This window comes from Giraffa tippelskirchi, chromosome 4 (assembly GCF_054371585.1).
Source record: "Giraffa tippelskirchi isolate mGirTip1 chromosome 4, T2T-mGirTip1v1.2.pri, whole genome shotgun sequence".
Classification (NCBI taxonomy): Eukaryota; Metazoa; Chordata; class Mammalia; order Artiodactyla; family Giraffidae; genus Giraffa; species Giraffa tippelskirchi.
Genome location: NC_137278.1, coordinates 145,636,468 through 145,659,719, shown reverse-complemented (window position 1 = coordinate 145,659,719; position 23,252 = coordinate 145,636,468). Strand labels below are relative to the sequence as shown.

Genomic DNA, 23,252 nt, shown 5'->3' with positions numbered 1-23,252 from the left:
AAAATAACCATCTTATCGGGGTCTGGATGCCATGTTTTTTTTATAGATCAGAGATGAGGGGAGGTGAAGAAACAAAGTAAAAAGGCCATTAATATTGCAAACAACTAGAACAGCAAGCCTTAAGCAGGGGATATGTTAATGTCTTCCTTCCTGCCATTTACAGGTGAACAGGGTTCTGAACAAAGGCATTTTAAGAGTCCCGCAGAGGGGCAGGGTTCTCTGAGGCAGGCCATTCTGTACAATTATAATAACAAAAGTAATGAAAAGCAAGTCAAAGAAACAGTTCCAACACGGAGTCAGAATTGGCTTCTTCTCTTCAACAAAGGGAGATAAGGAGAACCACCTGACATAGCTTCCACACCACCCCTGCTATGGTCTGAATGTTTGTGTTCCCCCCAAATTCATGTGCTGACATCCTATTCCTCAATGTAATGGTATTAGGAAATGGGATTTGGGGAGGTACTTTAGTCATGAGGGGAGAATCCTCATGAATGAAATCAGTGCCTTATGAAATAAGTCCCAGAGAGATTCTCACCCTTTGCCACCATGTGAAAGATCCCTACCCTTTTTCTACTTAGTGAGAAGTCACCAGCTATAAACCAGAAAGAAGGCCTTCATCAGAACTTAAGCCTCTTGGCACTTTAATCTTGGACTTTCCAGCTTCCAGAACTGTGAGAAATAATTTCCGTTGTTTCTAAGCCACCCCATCTATCGTATTTTCTTACAGGAACCCAAATAGACTCAGACAATGACCTTGTGTGCTTTGGTTGTACATGATGTGCCCTGAGGGAAAAAAATCACTTTTGGAAATGCCACTGCAATCAGAGACTCTGAAGAGAACTGTATTAATATATATTAATTAATGTATTAACTGTATTTATAGCTGCCGACCAAAGATGTTCTAATCTGTATTCCTCCTTGACCATTCTACCCATTCTATTAAAATAAACTCATAATGCTTTTAAAACAGCCTGTTCTTGGCCTTGTGCTAAGAGAACATTCCCTCTTGCCACTGCTCTTAAAAAGAGAGGGAGAGGAGGCAGGGTTGGAGGTGAACTTCAGCAAATGAATCAGAAGTGCCTGTGCTCCAGGAATCATAGGGCCAGGAAGGCTCCAGAGCACTGGGAACAGTCAAAGTGCAGTCAAATGGGCTGTATTTGGGAGTTTCACAGGCTCATTCACAATTTGGAAGTCATTATCTCAAGTACATCTCTGTTGTCAACTCATTAAGTAGAAACCTCCTTCCCTGCAGTCCCTGTTTTTTTTCACTGTGCTTTAAAGCTTTGAAAGGGAAGTCAGTTTTGCCAGAGACAGATACACCTACAGAATACACAGTGCTTTATTGCTCTTCTTTTCAATTAATCTTCCCTGTGCTGGCCTAGTGGGACCATTCTCTGGCGATGTTCCAGAGGACTCTGAGACTGACCCTCATCCACCTGTCATTGTTTCCTTGGTGGTTTCATTATTTCCCTCTGTTTTCCCTGGCGGCAGCAGCTCTATTAATCGAAGTCACTTGTTTGGTGGCATGTCCTCTATTCCCCGAGAGGAACTGAAACTCCATGTGCTGCTCTGTTGCCAGCTCACCACTGTCTGCATTTGCACTTGACTACAAAAGAGGAGCACAGTGTCAGTCTGAATCCAAATTGATCCTGCTGGGGGTCTGCAGAAACTGCAGTTGCAGCAAGTGCATACATACTGCCACATCATAAGTGTGCCTTAATTTAAACAAACTGAAGTGTGGAAAGTATAATTTAGGAAATGGAAAAACCTGAGATGATGGTTCTTAGAAGCATAATTTTTGAGGTAAAAGCAAACCTGGAAGCCACTTAATTCAACCCTTTATTGAATGCATGATTCCTTCCTATAATAAAATCACCTATAAGTGGCTCTCATGATAATATTTGGAGCATTCAGTGATAAGCATATTCTCTCAAGAAGTAGTTCATGCCATTTTCAGAGAGATAATAAAATTTCTCCCATATATTCAGCCAAAATCTATTCCTCTATTTAACTTCTTTACTTGAATATTCATACCTTCAACTACAGAAAATTCAATTTCCTACCCCAAACTTCAACTATTTTTAGACAGCTATAATAATCCATAAGTACTCTTTTCTCCAAGTAAGATATCCTCAGTATTTCCAGCCTTTCCTTATAACATTATGATGTCTACATATTTCCTTCCTTCCTTACTGGTTGTTTCTTTCTTCTTTGACAAAATTGCCTCTCCTAAAGGTGTGGATCCCAGAACTGAACCAGTAAGCTGAATGCTGAGTGTAGAAGGAATTTATCATATTCCATAAGAGACAGAAAATATTAAAAAATATGAATAGCATGTCCTTCCCTAGTAATAATACTTAAAATATAAATGGATTAAACTCGCCATTCAAAAGACATAGAGTGGCTGAATGAATTTTTAAAAATCTATACATTGCCTATAAGAGATTCTCTTTAGATTTAAGAACATACATAGGCTGAAAGGAGGGAAAAATATCCCATGCAAATGCTAACTGAAAGAATAGAGACAGTCATACTTACATCAGACAAAATAAATTTTAAGTCAAAACCTATCACAAGAGACAAAAAAATACATTGCATAATGACAAAAGGGTCAAATTACCAGGTAGATATAATAATTATATATATATACACTCGACACAAATATATATTGACAAACTGAAAAGAGAAATAGTAACAAAATGGCAGGAGATTTCAATACTCTGCTTTCAATAATGGCTAGAAATCCAAACAGAAGATCAAAAAGGACATTAGAAAACATCTTAACACAAGTGAAAAAAAAAACCCACAACATAACAAAATTTACGGGATGCAGCAAAAGCAGTACTGTGAGGGAAATTTACAGCAATAAATACACTGAAAAAGTAGACAGATCTCAAATAAATAACCTAAATCTACACCTCAAGGAACTAGAAAAAGAAGAACCAAGTAAACCTAAAGTGAGCAGAAGAAAGGAAATAATATAGATTAGAGCAGAAATAAATGAAACAGAAAATAGAAAAAACAATGAGTTTTTTTTTAAAGATCAGCAAAATTGACAGAATTTTAGCTAAACTAACTATAAATAAAAGAAGAAGACTCAAACAAATAAAATCAGAAATGAAAAGAGGAGACATTTTATTTTGGCTTACGGACCAAATGTCTCATAGAACCAAATGGCTTATGGATGTTTTGAACAGGACCAAATGTCAGCCAGCCAAGAATGAACTCCAATCCTTTTTAAACTCTTCTAAAATAAAAAGAAGGGAGGAAATACTTTCAGTGGCATTTTATGAAACCAGCATTACTCTTAATACTAAAGCCAGATGATACTATAAGAGAAGAAAACTACAAACCAATATTCCTGATAAATACAGATGCAAAAATCCTCAACAAAATACTAGCAAAAATTGAATTCAGTACCACTTTTCAGTGAGGATAATATACCATGAACAAGTGAGATTTATCCTGGGATGCAAAGATAGTTCAACATATAAAAACCAATCAATAAGATACCCCACACTAACAGAACAAAGGTTAAAAATCACAACATACGTCAATACATATTAAAAAAGCATTTGACTAATTCAACACCACTTCATTATATTAAACACTAAAAAAACTATGGATTGCTGGAAATTTTTGTTCAGTCACTACGTTGTGTCTGACTCTTTGCAACCTCATGGACTGCAGCACGCCAGGCTTCCCTGTCCTTCACAATCTCCCTGAGTTTGATTAAACTCATGTCCATTGATTTGGTGATGCCATCCAACCATTTCATCCTCTGTCACACCCTTCTCCTCCTGCCCTCAATCTTTCCAGGCATCAGTATCTTTTAAAATAAGTCATCTCTTCGAATCAGGTAGCCAAACTATTGGGGGTGAGCTTCAGCATCAGTCCTTTCAATGAATATTCAAGGTTGATTTCCTTTAGGACTGACTGGTTTCATCTCCTTGCAGCCCAAGGTACTCTCAAGAGTCTTCTCCAGCATGACAATTTGAAAGCATCAAATCTTTGGCGCTTAGCCTTCTTTATGGTCCAACCCTCGTATCTGTACATGACTACTGGAAAAACCATAGCTTTGACTATATGGACCTTTGTGGGCAAAGTACTGTCTCTACTTTTTAATATGCTGTCTAGGTTTGTCATTGCTTTTCTTCCAAGGAGCATGCGTCTTTTAATTTCATGGCTGCAGATACTGTCTGCAGTGATTTTGAAGTCCAAGAAAATGAAATCTGTCACTGCTTCCATTTTTTACCCTCCTTTTTGCCATGAAATGATGAAACTGGATACCATGATCTTCTTTTTTCTGAATGTTGAGCTGTAAGTCAGCTGTTTCACTCTGTTCTTTCACCTCATCAAGAGGCTCTTTATTTCCTCTTTGCTTTCTGCCATTAGAGTGTTATCATCCATCCACATATCTGAGACTGTTGATATTTCTCCCAGCAATTCTTGATTCTAGCTTTTGATTCATGCAGTCCAGCATTTTGCATGATGTACTCTGCATATAAATTAAATAAGCAGGATGAAAATATACAGCCTAGCCATACTCCTTTCCCAGGAAATAACCTCAACATAAAAAGTGCAATATATAAATAGCCCATAGCTATCATATTCAGATGAAAAACTGAAAGATTTTTAAGACAAAGATGCCCACTCTTGTCACTTCTATTCAACACAATCCTAAAAGGTCTAGTCAGAACTGTTAGGCAAGAAAAAGAAATAAAAGGCATCCAAAGAAAAGGGAGAAGTAAAATTATCTCTGTTCACAGATGATATGATCTTACATATTTTGTTGTTGTTTAGTCACTAAGTTGTGTCTGATTCTTTTGCAACCCCATGAACTGTAGCCCACTAGGCTCATCTGTCAGTGGGATTTCCCAGGCGAGAATACTTCAGTGGGTTACCATTTCCTTCTCCGGGGGATCTTCATGACTCAGGGATCGAACTCTCATCTCCTGCATTGGGAGGCAGATTCTTCACCACTGAGCCAACAGGGAAGCCTAGTCTTACACACAGAAAACTCTAAAGATTGCACACACACAAAAAAAATGGTTAGAGCTAATAAATTCAGCAAAGTTGTAGGACAAAAAAAATCAGCTTTATTTCATACACTAACAATGAACAATGCAAAAGAGAAATTAAGAGAGCAATTCCATTTATAACAGCATCAAAAATAATAAAATACTTAGGAATAAACTTAAGGAGATGAAAAACTTACACAATGAAAGCTATAATATATTGCTGAAAAAAAATTAAAGAAGACACAAATAAATGGCAAGACATCCTATGATCATGGATTAGAAGACATTGTTAAAATGACCATCCTACCCAAAGCAATCAAGAGATTCAGTGCTATCTCTAATAAAATCTGAATGGTATTTTGTTATACATATAGAAAAAACAATCCTGAAATTCATACAGAAGCACAAAGGACCTGAAATAGTCAAAACAATCTTCAAAAAGAACAAAGATGGCACCACAGTTCCTATTTTCAAAATATATTACAAAGTTATGGCAATCAAAACAGTATGATATTGGCATAAAGACAGACACACAGAGCAACTGAACAAAAATAAACCTGTCCATATATGGATAACTAGTCTTCAGCAAAGGTGCTAAGAATCCATAATAGACAAAGAATAATCTTTTTAACAAATGGTGTTAAGAAAGTTGGACAACCACATGCAAAAGAATGAAAGTAGACTACCATCTTACACACAAAAATATCAATTCAAAACGGATTAAAGACAAACATAAAACCGTATGTTTTATGAAACTATAAAGCTCTTAAGAAAAAAACAGAAGGGAAAAGCTTGATGACGTTGGTCTTAGCAATGACTTCTTGGACATAACAACTGAAAGCATAGGTAACAAAAGCAAAAACATAAGTGGGATTACATCAAACTAAAAAGCTTCTTCACAGCAAAGGAAACAAGCAAAAGAGTGAAAAGGAAACCTACAGAATGGGAAAAAATATTTGCTGACTGTATATCTGACAAAAGATTAACCTCATATATATGGAACTCCTACAATTCAATGGCAAAAAGCAAGCAAACAAAACCCAATAATAACCTGATTAAAAACTGGGCAAAAGACTTGGACACTTCTCAAAAAAAAAGACATATAAATGGCCAACAGGTATATGAAAAGATGTTCAAGTTCACTTTGTCATCTGGGAAATGCAAATCAAAACCACAGTGAAGTACTGTACCACTATAACCAGTTAGAATGATCACTGCTATGGACTAAATGTTTGTGTATTCCCCAAAGTCATATGTTGAAACGTAATTCTTATTATGATTGTGTTGTTAAAGGCAGGGCATCTGAGATGCAATTAGGTTTGGATGAGGTCATGGGAGTAGAGCCCCTACGACGGGATTGGTGCCACTACTAGGGGATGAAGAGTCCAGAGTTCACTCTCTCTGCCATGTGAAGACATAGTGAGTGACCAGAGAGCTTTCTATGAATAGGAAATAGGCCCTTACCAGACACCAAATCTGCCAGCGCCCTGATCTTGGACTTCTAAACCTCCAGAATTGTGAGAAATAAATGGTTGTTAATTACACCACCCAATTTATGGTATTTCTGTTACAGCACCTCTAACTGATGAAGACACCCAGTATACAAAAAACAAAAAATAACAAGTGTTGACAAGTATATGGAGAAACTGGAACTCTTATTCACTGTTGGTGGCAATGTAAAATGATACAGCTACTACAGAAAACAATATGGAAATTTTTATAAAGTTAAAAATAGAACTGGGAATTCCCTGGTAGTCCAGTGGTTAGGATTCTGCACTTCCACTGCAGGTCCCTGATCAGGGAACTAAGATTCCACATGCAGTGCACTGTGGCCAAAAAGAAAAAATAGCTACCATATGATCCAGCCATCCCACTTCCGAGTACATATCCAAAAACACTGAATTCAGTATCTTGAAAAGATATTTGCACTCCCATGTTCATTGTAGCACTATTCCTAATAGTCAAGCAACCCAAATGTTCATTGACAGATAAATGGATAAATAAAATGCAATGTATACCTACAATGGATTGTTACTCAGCCATAAAAAAAAGGAGGAAATCCTGTCATATGCTACAACATTGATGAACATTGAAGACATTATGCTGAGTGAAAGAAGTCATTTCACAGAAGGACTAACACTGCATGATTCAACTACCTGAAGTAGTCAGGCTTACTGAACTAGAAAGTAGAATGGTGGTTGCCAGGAGCTGGGGGAGGAGGAAATAGGGAGTTGTTGTTAAATGGGTATAAAGTTTCAGTCATGCAAGATGAAAAAGTTCTAGAGAACTGCTATAGACCATCATGTCTATAGTTAACAATGCCACACAGAAAATTTAAAATTTCTAAAGAAGGTAAATCTCATGTTATGTGTTTCTTTAACCACAGTAACAATAATTTTTGAAAGCCAACCTTGCAGGTGTTCCGTGGATATCAATATCCCCAGCAAACAGAGAAACCTGTACAAGGAAAAACAGAACTACCCAAGTTTACCGATATACCAGACTTTGCAAATAATCATGCCATTCAGAACCCCATTCATGGTCTTTAGAGTATCTAATAGCTTTGTAAAAGTGTTTATGGGTGAAAAAGAAGGAAGCACATACAGTCCAGCCATCTCAAGAGAGCCTTCTGCTTCCAGGAATAAAGCCGCACATTCACAGGTGCTTCCTGTTTTTTCAAACACCTTCCCCACCTCTGCACATCAAGCATGCATGCTGCAAAACGTGAGCCCAACAGGAAGTTGCCTGCAAAGTCAGGTAGCTTTTCTACATCTAAAAGAAGCCTTGAAGATACCTTCAGAGAAATGCCAGCAAAAGTTGTAGTCATTTGGGGAAGAATGAGTCTGGAAAACAAACATACAGTGGACTAGCACCAAGAGGGTAAGAACATTCTTCTGTGCAAATGCTCTCTGCAAGTTACGTTTTAAACAAATAAATGTGCTTTCCTTTAGGTTTTTGGCTCCTGTGGGTGAAACTAGGAAAACTCACTGCAGGGAGTGGGAAGTGTCTGTCATTGCTCTGACGGAAGGGAGGGAGAAGTAGGAGGAAGGCTATGGTGGAGAGAAGGAAGAAGGCCCTCATGGCCAGAAAACCCCAACTGAGCTCAGGGGGAGGATCGCTTGAAGGATTTTTCTGTTTCAGGAAGCTCACAAACCTTTCCTGGGATTTCAGAACCACCACCTTGAAATGTGCATGTCGAGCTGATTAGATTGCATAGTGTTCACAGTAAGCTTTGATAGAGCGATTCTGGAGAATGTCATCTTAACATGGTCACAGGTGGACTAGCTGGACTGAGAATGCAGGCTCTGTACTCAGCTTTCAAATAGATTCAGTGAAGTAGTTCAAAGTGATGAGTGCCAGGCCTCATATAGGGGCTGACTAATCTTGGGTAATTTTTTTGATATAATTAAAATTCAAAATGTGGGAAATTGGTAACTTCTGGTAGCAGTACTTGTTCAGCTCCTAGTATATGTTCTTACAGTTTGCTTTTGTTTGGTTCTTTTTTTTATTTCAATCCATACTGCCAAATTAGGTTAAACTGTAAAAAATGCTTTTATTAAATTGACTTTGATTTTTTTTTCTGAAATGAAATTAAAATCAATAACCACAAAGGTAAGCTTCTTCCAGTTAATTGGTTAAAGTGTTAAATGGGAGAATTTTCTTCTGTTGGGATTCAAACCACTATCTGTAACCTATACCGGTCAAAACTGGTCCATGTACATCTTAAAGAAGACCACCCTTAACAGTGAGTTAAAGGAACAAAACTACATAACAAACAAAAATTATCTAATACATTTTATTTGGAAAGCTTTATACATCAAAGGGTTTGAAAAAAAATCTGAATTTTTTAAAGGTAAAATCTGTTCTACACAAGAATTTCTTTCTCTTGCAGCTGACTCATATAGCTTGGTAGAGCACCATGTCACTGTAGGTGAACATCTACTGATATTGAGGAACCTGATGTCCTCTCAGAGCATAGATGTAACAGTAGAAAAATCACCAAATAATGACAAAAGCAGGCTGGATTCTAGTCTTGGTTGTCCCATCTGGGTTTCAATTCTCTCATTAGCAAAATGAGGGAATTGAATTAGGTATTCACTGAAACCCCTTCTAGCTTTAAAATGTATTGCTTCTTAAGTTAAAAAAAAAACCTGGAATAAAATATGGCATGTGATAAGTGTCAGATGAGTTGTTATAATGGTTCTGAGAAGGAAGACACTGTATTGGGCTGGAATAACTGGGAAGAACTCTGTGGGGCTGAGAACATGGGTTGGGTCTAGAAAATGGACAGAACCTATGAAGGTAGAGAAGAGGAGCAGGAGTTCACAGCTCACTCAGGAGAGTGGGGGATGCTTGAATGTGGCTAAATTAACACAGACCCCCAGATTCACCTCTGAGTGCTAGAGAAAATCCTCTTTCTTGCTGCTCTGACATGCAGGGTAACAATGGTCACTTGTAGAAAAGTTTCAGTAGTCGAGACATGATGCAATGGGCGTAGCATCCTCAGAGGAGAGCCACCAGAGCTCTGTTTTAAAGTTTGGTATCCCTTACAGAAGTTGAGAAAGTAAGTTTTCCTTAAAGAAAACTATACAAAATCATATGATAATAAGACCACAGGCTCTAGGCAATGGAACAAGTCACTAAGGATAAAAATGATACTATCCACCAACTAAGAAAGTTATAGCCTCTGCTTTCACGTATGATTGCATGACTCCTGCTCCTTGCCCTTCGACCTCATACTGTTCTCTCAGCCAATCAGTTCTTTTATGGTCTCTTTTGCCTCCATGCCAACTCAGGCCCCATAGCCAGCTATTTTCAGCAATAGAATACTAGAATATTCTAGTATTCTAGAGTGGCCCCTTGATGCTACGATTTCTTTATCTGCTATTCAAATCCTATTATTCATCTCAATTCTGCTCCTGAGCTATGAGCACTGTGGCAGAAAATTACAGCTGTACTGAGTATATCCCCCATAAATTTTTACTTTTTAATCTCAACTGAACTATCATTGCTACTCAACCATTTTTAAAAATTCCTCTAAAACCACCTTCTTAAAATTTCTCCACCATTCGCTTTATCTTCAGATTCTTCTTGCTCTTCCTTTTACTGTATGATAACATCCTACATCCTTCATTTTTTGAGGATTTGATGTACACTCCCTCAACTTTCCCTATCACTTCATCTCAAATTATGCTATATCTTCACTGAGGTACCTACATAGCTTGCATTTAAATGGTTTTTTTTTTTTTATGAGCTTGGTCCTTACATGTATGAGATCACCTAATCTTTTCAACAACTTTATGAAGTAAATACTATCAACTCTGTTTTACAGATGAATAAGACGTGTGCCCAAGATCACTCGGCCAGTAAAGAACAAAACAGTAAAGAACAAAAACGAGGATTTAAATTTAGGTAGTCTCATACAGATGGCCAACAAACACATGGAAAGAAGCTCAACATCATTAATTATTAGAGAAATGAAAATCAAAACCACAATGAGGTATCACCTCATGCTGGTTAGAATGACCATCATCAAATAAATCTACAAACAATAAATACTGGAGAGTGTGTGGAGAAAAGGGAACCCTCTTACACTGTTGGTGGGATTATAAGTTAGCACAGCAACTATAGAGAACAGTATGGAGGTTCCTTAAAAAACTAAAAATAGAACTACCATATGACCAAGCAATCCCACTACCAGACATATACCCAGAGAAAACCATAATTCAAAAAGATATACACTCCAATATAGTCTGCAGCATACTTAAAAAATAGCCAAGACATGGAAGCAACCTAAATGTCCATCAACAGAGGAATGGATAAAGAAAATGTGGTACATATACACAATGGAATATTACTCAGCCATAAAAAGTAATGAAACTGCATCATTTGCAGAGACATGGATGAGCTTAGAGATTGTCTACAGAGTGAAGTCAGAAAGAGAAAAACAAATACCATATACTAAATGCATATATATGGAATCTAGAAAAATGGTATAGATGGTCTTATTTGCAAAGCAGAAATAGACACACAGACATAGAGAACAAACATATGGATACCAGAGGGAAAGGCAGTGGCAGGGGGATGGAGATAGGTAGGATGAATTAAGAGATTAAGACTGACATATAAACACTACTGTGTATAAAATAGATAACTAATGAGAAACTACTGCATATTACAGGGAACTCAATTCTCTGCGGCGACCTAAATGGGAAGGAAATCAAAAAAAGAGAGAATATGTGTATACGTATGACTGATTCACTTTGCTGTACAGCAGAAAGTGACACAGCAATGTAAATAACTATACTCTGACAAAAATAAATAAAATTTAGGTAGTCTCAGTTCAGAGTCTGCATTCTTTCCCTGATCCTGAAGTGGGGGAAGGAGTGAGTGTGTGTGTATGCATGTGCGCGCGCACGCACGTGCACATGCACACATATGTGCATGTATATGGAGGCTGGGGATTTTAACATAGTTCTGTATATATTATTTGACATTCAGTACTAATCTATCCCTTCTACCTCTGAGTTCTATCCTATCCTTACTCACCTACTCAAGAACCTTGTATCAGTTAGCTTTTGCTGTGTAACAAACCACCTCAAAATTTAGTATCTTAGAACAACGACCATACAGCATTGCTCACAAGTCTAAAGGTAAACTGGATATTTCTTCTAAGAAGAGCCAGATTGGGCTAATTTCAGCTATATTTACTCACACCTCAGTGACCAGCTAGAGGCTTGTCTGGAACTGGATAGTCTAAAATGGCCTTATTCACAGGTCTGTAAATTGGACTGATCTCAGCCAGGGTGATAAAATTGGCTAGGCCATGTATTACTCATCACCCAGAAGTCTAGTCTGGGCCTATTTGCTGCTGCTGCTGCTGCTAAGTTGCTTCAGTCGTGTCCGACTCTGTGCGACCCCATGGACAGCAGCCCACCGGGCTCCCCCATCCCTGGGATTCTCCAGGCAAGAACACTGGAGAGGGTTGCCATTTCCTTCTCCAATGCACAAAAGTGAAAAGTGAAAGTGAAGTCGCTCAGTCGTGTCCGACTCTTAGCGACCCCCTGGACTGCAGCCTACCAGGCTCCTCTATCTATGGGATTTTCCAGGCAAGAGTACTGGAGTGGGTCACCAGTGCCTTCTCCGCTGGGCCTATTTATGTGTTAGCAATTGCAGGATGCCCCTAAAGGCCACAAAATAGAGCAAGCTTCTGTGGACAAGCGCTTTACACGTCTCTTTTTGCATTACAAGCTTGACCTATTGGTCAAGCAAAGTCAGGATAAGGTCCAGAGTCACTCAAGTGTGTGAAGCAAAGGGAGCCACAACTACAGAAGCCTATAGACTCTGATGCATTAACTATATACACCCCTGCTCTTCCACCCCTCCCTTCCCACTGGCTCCTTCCCTTCACCTACCAATTCGGTGAAATCTATCCTGTTCTAGAAAACCTCCTTTCAATTTCATTATCCCCTGATATATAATGTATGTGAGTCAGTGATTGCTAGGGATTGAATGTATAACTGAAAATTCCCTGAATTAATTTTCACATAGAAACCATGATAATCAAAGGATAAGTAGTTTTAAAATGTGTAATAATCACAGCAATTGTAAAGAACTCAGATGAAGAAAAAACTTTTTCAAGAAGGATTATTGTTTTATGGTGATAATAAGAAAGAAGACTGGCTTTTAGTTTGTTATATTTCTGTTTTTACATTCACTACGGACAATGCACCCCTTTATTACCTATGCAGAAGATAAATGTCCCCATTGTCCTGCCCTTGTACACCTATGCTCCAGAATCTCTCTCCTAAGTCTTAGAAAGGATACAGAACATTTAACCTTGAAGTATCTCATTAAGTTAAAATATAAAACAAACAAACAAAAATACCTTATGTTATCTCTGGCTTTCCCTGAACTCCACTGGATGGCATATATACTTTTAGCTTTATAAGTTTTTATACGACTTATACAACTGGTCTGCGTTTCCTCAGAAGTTTGTGTTTCCATATGTCCACATCCATGTCTATACGAAGTATTTTAAACCTTTTCAATTTAACAGGTTTTGCGGTGGTTCAGTCGCCAAGTCATGTCTTACTCTTTGCAATCCCATGAACTGCAGCACCCCAGGCTTTCCTGCCTCTCACCATCTCTCAGAGGTTGCCCAAGTTCATGTCCATTGAATTGGTGATGCCATCCAACCATCTCATCTTCGGTTGCCCTCTTCTCCTTCTGCTTTTAATCTTTCCCAGCATCAGGGTCTTTCACATTGAGTCAGCTGTTTGCATCAGGTAGCCAAAGTATTGGAGCTTCAGCTTCAGCAGAAGTCCTTCCAAAGAGTATTCAGGGGTGATTTCCTAAAGATTGACTGGTTTGATCTCCTTGCTTTCCAAGGGACTCTCAAGAGTCTTCTCCAACACCACAATTCAAAAGCATCAATTCTTCAGTGCTCTGCCCTCTTTATTGTCCAGTTTTACCATCTGTACATGACTACTAGAAAGACCATCAATAGGTATACAATAGTATGTAAGATTTTATTTGCATTTCCATGCTATAAAAGCCTTGCATGCTGCATTTTACAGAATACCAAAGTGAAGTTTTTCTTTTATTTCCCTTGCTATATCCCCCCATCTAGCTTCTTTTAGGACTAATCTAATTCCTTTTAGTTCATGATATTTTGGTTGACAAATTAGTCACCATTTTTCTATGGGTAAATATATCTCAAAGCAAGTATTTGTTTCTCACAGTAACAAAGAAAAGGTAAACTGTTTGTGTAAGTAGAGGTAATCTCGCTCTGTCAGTTTTAAGGCTTAGAAAACATCTCTTGGCTTCCTAAATTTCTTTTCCTTTAGTCTTCCCACTAGTTGATAATCACCACAGACAGCCAAAATACTGCATGTAAGTTTGTATCTGTGATATTTGCAGCTTGGCTTAAGAAAATGAATTAGCTGAAAACCTGACAAAGATATCCTCTAGTCATTTTCTTGCCCATGTACCATGGTGAGGGGTTTCAGACACAAACAGGACTTTATTGGACTTGCATCACTTTGATGAAGCTCAGATAATCAACTAGGTTCTGGGGTCTTTTATACAAAAGGATTTATTTTTCCCTATTTTTTAATTCCAGGATTTTATTGGGCTGATGAAGGTTTTTATTTTTTTAGAAAATCTCCCTGTCTCATGCAGTTCATGGTGTACTTTCCTCTCTTATTCAGATAAGATTTGGAGGAGCAATCTGGTGTTCATCTCAGTGAAAGCATCAAAATATCTTTGTCATATCATTAAATGGAACATTATGTAGTTACACGACATCATAAAGCTTTTTTAAAAGGTCACTGAAGAATCTTAAGTGATCTGAAAAATGTTCATGAGTTCAGTCAGTGGAAATAAACTATAGATCTATATATGCATATTAATAGCAGTTATGTCTCCATTTTGAAGTCTATTTATCCAGGTAGTTGCTTAGACAAAGAAAATATACCAAACTATTAACAATAAGTGAAGATATTGTGAATTATTAAATACTTAAAATATAGTTAGGCTTTTCAATAGTTCTATCATGAACATGTATTATTTCTATAATCCAAAATGATTAGAAAAAGCACTTATTAGTAAAAAGGGTAATATAACAAAATTCTAGGAAGATTTTTTTGGCCTCACAGTGAAGCTTGTGGGATCTTAGTTCCCCAACCAAGGGTTGAACCTGTGCCCTCAGCAGTGAAAGCACAGAGTCCTAACCACTGGAATGCCAGGTAAAATTCTCCTAGGAAGACTTTATCTTGTAACAAAAGACTTTATCTTGGTGAAGAAATTTAATATACACAATCATTTTCCTTTTAGGTTTCTTGATTTTAATGTTAGTTTGAGAGAATAATAATGGAATTGTAACTTTCCAAATATGATTTGTAAACATACATTCAGTAAATTCAGACATGTATAGGCAAGTCTGGTAGCTTGTTGGCATCTATTTGCATGAAAGACAGAGGGTCTTGGTAATGTTGTTATTTTCTTGTGGTTGATGATTGGCACCACCATGTCCTCCAAAACCCCATCCATTGTGGCATGAAAGAATATTTTAACCTCCCAAGCACAGGAAGACATTTCAGCTAGGGAAGGTACTCATCATTACAGGAGAACCGGAGTACACAGCTGAGTAGAGAATGTCTTTGAGGCTCAGTTACACCTTCATACAGTGACAACAAACTTCCTACCCCACCCTCAGAAAAGTGCCATGGCTCTCAAGAGAGGAAGCCAGGAAAGAGAATGAGTTAAATAAATGCTGTCTTAACCAGTGTGGATGCAAAGCAAATAGGCCGCAGGGCACCCAGTTTCATTAGTATACATCAAAACATCATTATACCCATCTGGTAGGGAAAGAGGGACAGCAGATGAGTGATGTCATCGGGATCTCTTCAATTATAAATTCATTTCTTGGATCAACAGATTTTGAGATTTAAAGGAAAATATATGCTTTACCCTAACTTGTTAAAACTCCTATATACAATTTCCTAAGACCAGGGGAAGAATTAAAGCACATACTTATGAAGTGATAACACTTCTTAAATAGTGTCTAGCACTATGCTAGAAATTGTGGAGCCTAAAGAAATAAGGCACTTCCTCAAAAGAAGAATCTTATGATCTTATTTAGGAGATAAAACAGACATACATACAGCACACAAACAACACTACATATTCCAGGAGGTGTATAGGGTGAAATACAGATAAAGGAAGTGGTCTGTGACAATTTAATAGGTACTCTGTTTCAGCTCCTCTAAAGGTCAATCTAAGTTCCTTTTATTACTACCTGTGTTTAAGGTACATTGGACAAGTTACATAACTTCTGTATGCCTCAGTTTCTTTATCTGTAAAATAGTGAAACTAAATCTGCTTCATAAAAAATCTGTATATAATATGTTTATGTCTAACAGACATAAATAATGCCTCAATAAATAATACCTCCTCTTACTACCAAATGCCAAGAAAAATAGTTCAGAGAATACATCTGATACTTGTAAAACACTGATTGCCAGAGTGGGACGAGGCTTTTGACAGAAAGTGATGTCTTTTAGAAATGGCAGTCAGATTTTCAAAGAAGATTTTCAGGTTTGCATTTTATAAAAGGCTGGGAAATACTCATCCCAATGACAACTTCAAATCGTTCCCATACGGAAAAGAAAGTAAATGGTAAGAAAAAATGTCAGTTAATTATTTTCTTAAAAAAAAAAAAATAGATAACTGATTTGAGGCTTCTCTTTAAAGCTTGAAAAGTTCATTACAGTCCATGATGCTGACAATTCTGAGGATATTAAGCAAATCATTGCCCATTCAGGAAAGAAGAACATATTCTAAAGTATATATATGAGTATGTAGTAATTTTTTTGAAGTTAGAAAACAATATTTATTTATTCTTTCACTCACTCAACAACACATATTAAGTGCTCACCATTTAAGAGATGGTACAATCTGGAATCTAAATGACATAGTCTGTGCCTTCAAGAGCTTTTAAGACAGTCAACAAATAAGCGATTAAAAAGCAATGTGGCCAAGGTTAGCATGAGGCACTAAGAAGGCTGGAAGGGATATATAACGCAGGGATCAGGACGGACATCCGAGAGGAGATGCTGTCTAAATGGGATGCAGGAGGAGGAGTGCTGCAGGTACTTCACTGTGGCTACAGTGCCCGTGTGGAAAACAAGGGTCAGGCTGAGTGTGGAGAGTAAAGCAGAGGTCATGTAAAAGAGCTCTGCCTCTATCCTGAGACCAACATCCACCAAGTGAAAGATTTAAGGAAAGGGGATGGCATAAACTATTTTCATTTTTGAAAGATCACACTGGTTGCATGCTGGGAACATGCTGGAAGGTAGACCAGGGCTGAGCTTTTATGACTTTTATAGTTACAAAATCTTGCATAGTCTTCTGTGTCTACAGAATTGAGTGAAACTAAATGGATACATTTGGGGAGTCCACCCTTGAGGAGAAAATATTATGCAGTGGTTAAAAGCACAGAATCTTGATTAAAAAGCTAGTTTTGCCCATTGCTCTCTCTGTGACCTTAGCTTCATCTGTCTCTATCTCTGGTCTCAGCTTCTTTATTTTAATATGGGAATAAAATTATGTTTGTCTTATATTAGAATTGGTTAACAAATAAATAAATGAACCAAATCTCAAAGGCTTATTAACATGATAAAAATTTATTTCTGGTTCAAGTCAAGAAAAGGTACTAACTAAAATGATAAAATAAGTTAAAGGTAGCAGAACAAAAGCATTCTATGCCAAAATTATTTTACAGATATATTATTTATAACTAGTTAGAAGACACAAAAATTTTAATTTACAATAAGAAAAAGATTAAACACTTTGCAATAAACTTTAAATGAAAGATGTAAAACTCTATGAGGAAAGACATAGAGTTCCTGAAAGCTACGAAAAGAGATTGAACAAATGAAAGACACTCCCAGTTTTTTAAGATTCAACATCATAAACTGTCAATTACCTAAGTTAATGAAAAATTTAACACAAACCCAGCAAAAACATGAATAAACTTTTTTATGAAGGTGCATGCGTGGTAAGTCACTTCAGTCATGTCCAACTCTTTGCAACCCTACAAACTGTAGCCTACAAGGCTCCTCTGTCCATGGGATTCTCCACGCAAGAATACTGGAGTGGGTTGCCATTTCCTCCTCCAGGGTATCTTCCCCACCCAGAGATCAAACTTGTGCCTATTATGTCTCCTGCACTGGCAGGCAAGTTCTTTACCACTATTGCAGACAAATTAATATAAAAACAATCATGTGGAAAAACAAACCCGTGTAAGAATAGTCAAAAATACATTAAAAAGGAAAGGCAAAGAGGAAGGTCTAGCTCAGTTATAAAACAATCTATAAAGTCGTCTAATTAAAACAGTGTGACACTGACACATGAATAGACAAGTGAAGAGAGTAGATCAGAAAGCCAAGAAATAAACCCAAGTGCATATGGAAATTTAGTATATGATAAGGTGGCATCCCAAATTACTAGGAGAATATGGTAATTTTAATAGATTATTCTGGGACAGCAGAATAATCATTTGGAATAAAACAAATTTAGCTCTATATTTCACACCATGTATAAGTATAAACTCCAAAGGGAATAGGGATCAAACTTTTTAAAATTTTAAGGGCTAGAAGAAAACATTGGTGAATTCCTCTTTTAGCCTTGGTGTAGGAAAAGATTTCTTAACTATGACTCAATATTCAGAGGCAATTAAAACAAATTGATAAATAGCTATACAAAATAATTTTTTCTGCATGATAAAAATTAAAGTCAAACATGACTAAAAAGCTTGGAAAAATGTTTACAACATAGATTAAACTACATGTAAAGTATAAATACTGATGATAAAGAACTCTTAAAACTGAGAGAAAAAATATTTTATCCACTAAAATGAGAAAAGACATAAACAGACAATTCACAAAAAGAGTTATAAAAATGACCTTTAAAGATAGAAAAAGACGTCCAGCTTCACTAATAATTACAGAAATACAAATTAAAACTATACTGAGACATTGTTATCAGACTAGTTGCAATTTAAAAATATGACAATACAGTCTGTAGGGATACAGGCATTCTCATACACAAACTGGTACAGTATTCTCAGAGGGAAATTTGGCAATACCTAAGAAAATCACATAACCCTTTACCCTTCAATTCAGCAAATCTACTTTGGGGAATTTACCCTGATATACCTCCAATAATCCAAAAATACACTTGCAAACAGTTACTGATCGCAACATTAATGTTACAAAATATTGGGAACAATGTAATTATCTAAATACAGGAGAGTGGTTAAATAAGTTATGTACATGTGCACAGTTATGTAAGAGACAAAAGTAGAAAAGGATTTCTATGAACTAACATGGATTGTTTTCCAAGATACATTAAGTTAAAAGACACCCCCCCCCAAAAAAAAGTGCAAAAGAGTACCTTTTGTGTGTCACCTTTCACGAGAGAAAAGAGAGAAGTAAAACAAACATTTATCTGCTTGTTTGTGCCAAAAGAAACACAGAAAAGATAACCCAGAAACTACTAAGATAAGGGATAAGAGAGAGAGGCACTGAGTGCAGACACGGTGGGGGCAGAGGAAGGAGCAGGTCTCTGGGTGCGACACTTTGTGCCATTCTGACTTTTAGAAACCATGACAATATAAATACATGATTCAAGTCAAGCAGGATGAGGGAAGAACCCAAAATATAATACAAACAATAACAAATGAGCCTAACTCTATTACAGACTACACTGAAAGGAGTGGAAGAGATAACAACAAACCGAAATAAATGTTTGAAAATCACTATCTTGATGGTACACTCGGAGATTAAAAACTGAAGACAAAAGGAAACATCTACAAATATCATACACTGTTAGTAACTTCCTTCATTTACCAAAATGGCATGAGTTAATAACTCTGAAATGAATTCATGTACATTTTAGGATTGTTAAGATAAGTAAACTCTGAGTGATGAGAGGCAGGTTTCTTACTGTCAGAGAAAGGGGTTACAAATGAGGAAAAGAGGAAGGCTAGAATAAACCCTGGCGTGTTGGATTGGATTAAATGTAAAAACTCGTGATGATGGTAGATGATTGATAGAATCATACATAGATACATAGATTTAGATGATGCATATATATCTATGCATGTTTACACATACACGGATTTTTTTTTTGGCTTTGTTTGCTGAGAGGGCCTAGAATCAATGACACCAAGAGCAAAGAATTCATACAGCAAAGAGAGTTTGATTTCCAGACACCATTCTCTAACTTTAAAAACAAATAAATGAAACAAAATAAGGATCTTGGAGAAATGACTGATCCCAAGACTAGGGCAGGAAAAGCATAAAATTAGCTTGGAAAACCTTGAGATATAAGGAAGAAAAAGAAAGTGAAAGTGAAGTCGCTCAGTCCTGTCCGACTCTTTGAGACCCCATGCACTGTAGCCTACCAGGCTCCTCTGTCCATGGGATTTTCCAGGCAAGAATACTGGAGTGGGTTGCCATTTCCTTCTCCAGGAGATCTTCCCAACCCAGGGACTGAACCCGGGTTTCCTGCATTGTAGGCAGACACTTTGCCATCTAAGTACTCAAAATAACAACAGTAACAACAATAGACACATGTTGAAAGGACACAGAAGTCAACTGGAAGAGGCTCCCAATGATCAAATCTGGGCCAATTTAAAGAATAAAATAAATACTGATAGCAATGGATTATAACACATAGAGTAAAATACATACCCATGCTCCATACCGATATACATAAATAATTAAATAATCAATAAATAATAAAGAAGAGAATGCACTCTTTACGGAATTCTAATTAATTAATGTCCAGAAAATGATGAACATGTAAAAATTACCAATCAGCAAACAGTGGGCCAATACAGAATAAGAAACAGTATATTTGCAGTCTTAAAGTATCTCTCTATAAGATACTAATTAAGTATGAAGGGGAAAAGGATTAGTTTACAGTGGAGAAATCCTGCAAACACTTACCTTAACCAAGTGATTAAAGTTAACATCATCAATAATAGGATCTATCAACATTATGGACTCCTTGTATGATACATTGAGAAGCTCATAATATCACTTCTGTGGTATTCTTATCACATATGTATACTATGAATATAATCATTATGAATTTAATCATAATCTGGAACCAGGATCATAGAGCATTAGAGATAACTGGCAAAAGCTGAATGATGTCTTATAGATTAATTAATAGCATAGCATCAATGCTAATTTCCTAATTTTAAAAATTGTACATAGTTAAGTAAGTTATTAACATTTGGGGAAACTGGCTAAAGACTATATGGGAATTTTGTACTATATTTTATACTTTTTTTCAACTTTTTATCAGCTTGAAATTATTTCAAAGTAAAAAGTTTAATTAAAACTACTGAAAAGAATAAAAGGTATTTAAAAACTCTATCATCTATGGTTACAAAAGTTTGTTTTACACCCTCTTCAAATAAAACAATATTTTCTTCTCAAAACAAAAACATTAAATATACATTTTACTTTATGAAAAGCTAAAATATGTACATGGAAAGATACATTCCTTACATAAATACTCCCCCAGATCAGTATGTTCCCTCTCTCTGACTCAGTATTTTAATTTTCCAAATATTGCTCATATTTTTAGAGGATGTGATCCAGGTAATGATGTAATTTTTCTGTAAATTAAGTTCTAGTGATAATTTGACCCCAGTGGATATTGTGTGTCTTACAGTCTAATTTTGTGTATATTGTTCAAGGCAACAGATTTCAGGGAGCTCCATTTCTGGGCAAGCTATTAGATGTAATTTAGCAGCAAAGAAGACTTGGCTCGTATGCAGTAAGTACTTGTGCAATTATGAAATTTTCATTTTAAAAAGTGAAGGTGGAGAAATGGAAATAAGATAAAGGCAAGGCTCTAGAAAGGTTAGGCCAGTTTTGCCAACCACAAGATTCTTTATTATTCTACGGTTACTTCACATTCTTAATATCGAATAAACTATACTGAAGCACTTTATTTCCAATAAGTAGCTAATTATGATGAATGCTTTCTGTATTCTATTTTAATGAAATGTTTTGCTTTGGAGGATTCACATGAAAATACAGCAAGTCCCCTGATTTTACCACTAGAGGGCAAAAGACATTAAGAAACAGGGCAAAAAAAAAACACCAAAACTCATGCTTTGGAGATTCTCTAATTTTACAGTTTGAGATCTCTGGGTAGCTACTTTCAAAAATGAATTCATTCCGAAAACAAATAAGATATGTACAAATGAGGACAGGAAGAAGTTAAGATAGGAAAACTGTCATGTTTTATAAGAATGAAATCCCCAAACATCTTCTCAACAATGCTCACCTACGTACGTTTATTAATTAATTATTGATTTAGGTTAAACATTCAATTAAACACTGATATGGGCTGGCAGTGATAAATTGTGATGCTTCCTCTCCTGGTGACGTTTGAGAAAAATATTGTCTGATTAATGCAATTGCTATCCAGAAAATGAGGAATGAGCTAGTCCAGAATCAATGAAGCCAAGGTCTTGAATTCAATTTGCGTATAGATCAGTGAACATCTCCCTAAACCAGGACCACCTCCCTCACTCCAATCAGCAAGTGCACATTTGGTCAAGGAGGAATGATGAGAGAGCACGTGTGCATAGGCACGAACCAGCACAACACCGGAGAACCGAATCAAAGTGCACGTTCTATTACTGACCTTAGGCCAATGAGATCTCCTCATAAATGGACGGTATTTTGATCTTAAGAATAAAAATTGTGTGTAAAGTAAAACAATTCAAACTTCTGCTGTTCCTTCTACCATCCTTCTTCCAACTACCCCTTTCTCATTTCTATTTTCTTTATCACTTAAGTCACAATGTTGTTGTTGTTGTTTTCCTGTGATAGAGTGTGTACGTGGAAGAGGTGGTGAATTACTGATTTTCATGGTTTAAAGAAATTATTTTAATTCTTCTACTAGTTTTGCTGCAATGGCTTGAATTAGGCTTGGAACTGAACACAATTGGTCTATCCTTATCCTCGGCATGACATGGCACCTTACCCATTATAATGAGATCATTTGCTCCCTAATGAATAAAAATCTCTAACCTTCATTTCATAAATGAGGAATTTTGAGAGAAACTGTACATATTTAGAATCAACTTGATATTTCTACATCCAAAATGGTCTTCTTTGGTTTGAAGATGATCATGACTAACACTGCATTTGTACAGCGGGAAATACCAGCATGTTTCCTCAGACTACTTCCAAATCTCTCTAAACTGGTAACAGTAAACTAGAGAGCTGAGAAAATCATCTTCACAATTTGGGCAAAACACTGTGCAATTATTCTGGATATTAAGAGCTAATTGGGAAGGAGGAACACTGTTTAGAATGTTTGTTTACATTATTCTAGTATGTCTGTCATAATTGCAGTTTCTCTTTTACTTTTCAGAATAGTTCCAGAAATAATTGTATTATAGAAATGTTCTGAATTGTCTTAAAATTATTAAAGTCTATTTTTTGCCTAATATAGCTCATTATTTTATTTCTACTTCCTCACCTTCAGCTTTTTTGATGTATTCTATTGTAAGATTTAGGGTTTTTTTCTTTACGTATGGGTGTTGTTGAGCCCCAGTTATGTCTAACTGATGAAAATCATTTTTTAAATCTGCCAATTCTGACTGTTCTTATGCTGTGATACCTTTGGGAA

General features: G+C 36.5%; 2 long non-coding RNA genes across 2 annotated transcripts in view; one reads left to right on the top strand and one right to left on the bottom strand.

Annotated features, from left to right (window-relative positions):
* LOC145545406 (uncharacterized) overlaps window positions 1-23,252 on the bottom strand; it is a 199,004-nt gene that overhangs the window by 36,852 nt on the left and 138,900 nt on the right. The gene's annotated exons all lie outside the window — the stretch shown is intronic.
* Window positions 7,734-23,252, top strand: part of LOC145545407 (uncharacterized) — a 140,246-nt gene continuing 124,727 nt past the window's right edge. Inside the window, exon 1 of the long non-coding RNA XR_014082054.1 lies at window positions 7,734-7,901. This is a non-coding gene — a long non-coding RNA (uncharacterized LOC145545407). The remainder of the gene's footprint in view (window positions 7,902-23,252) is intronic.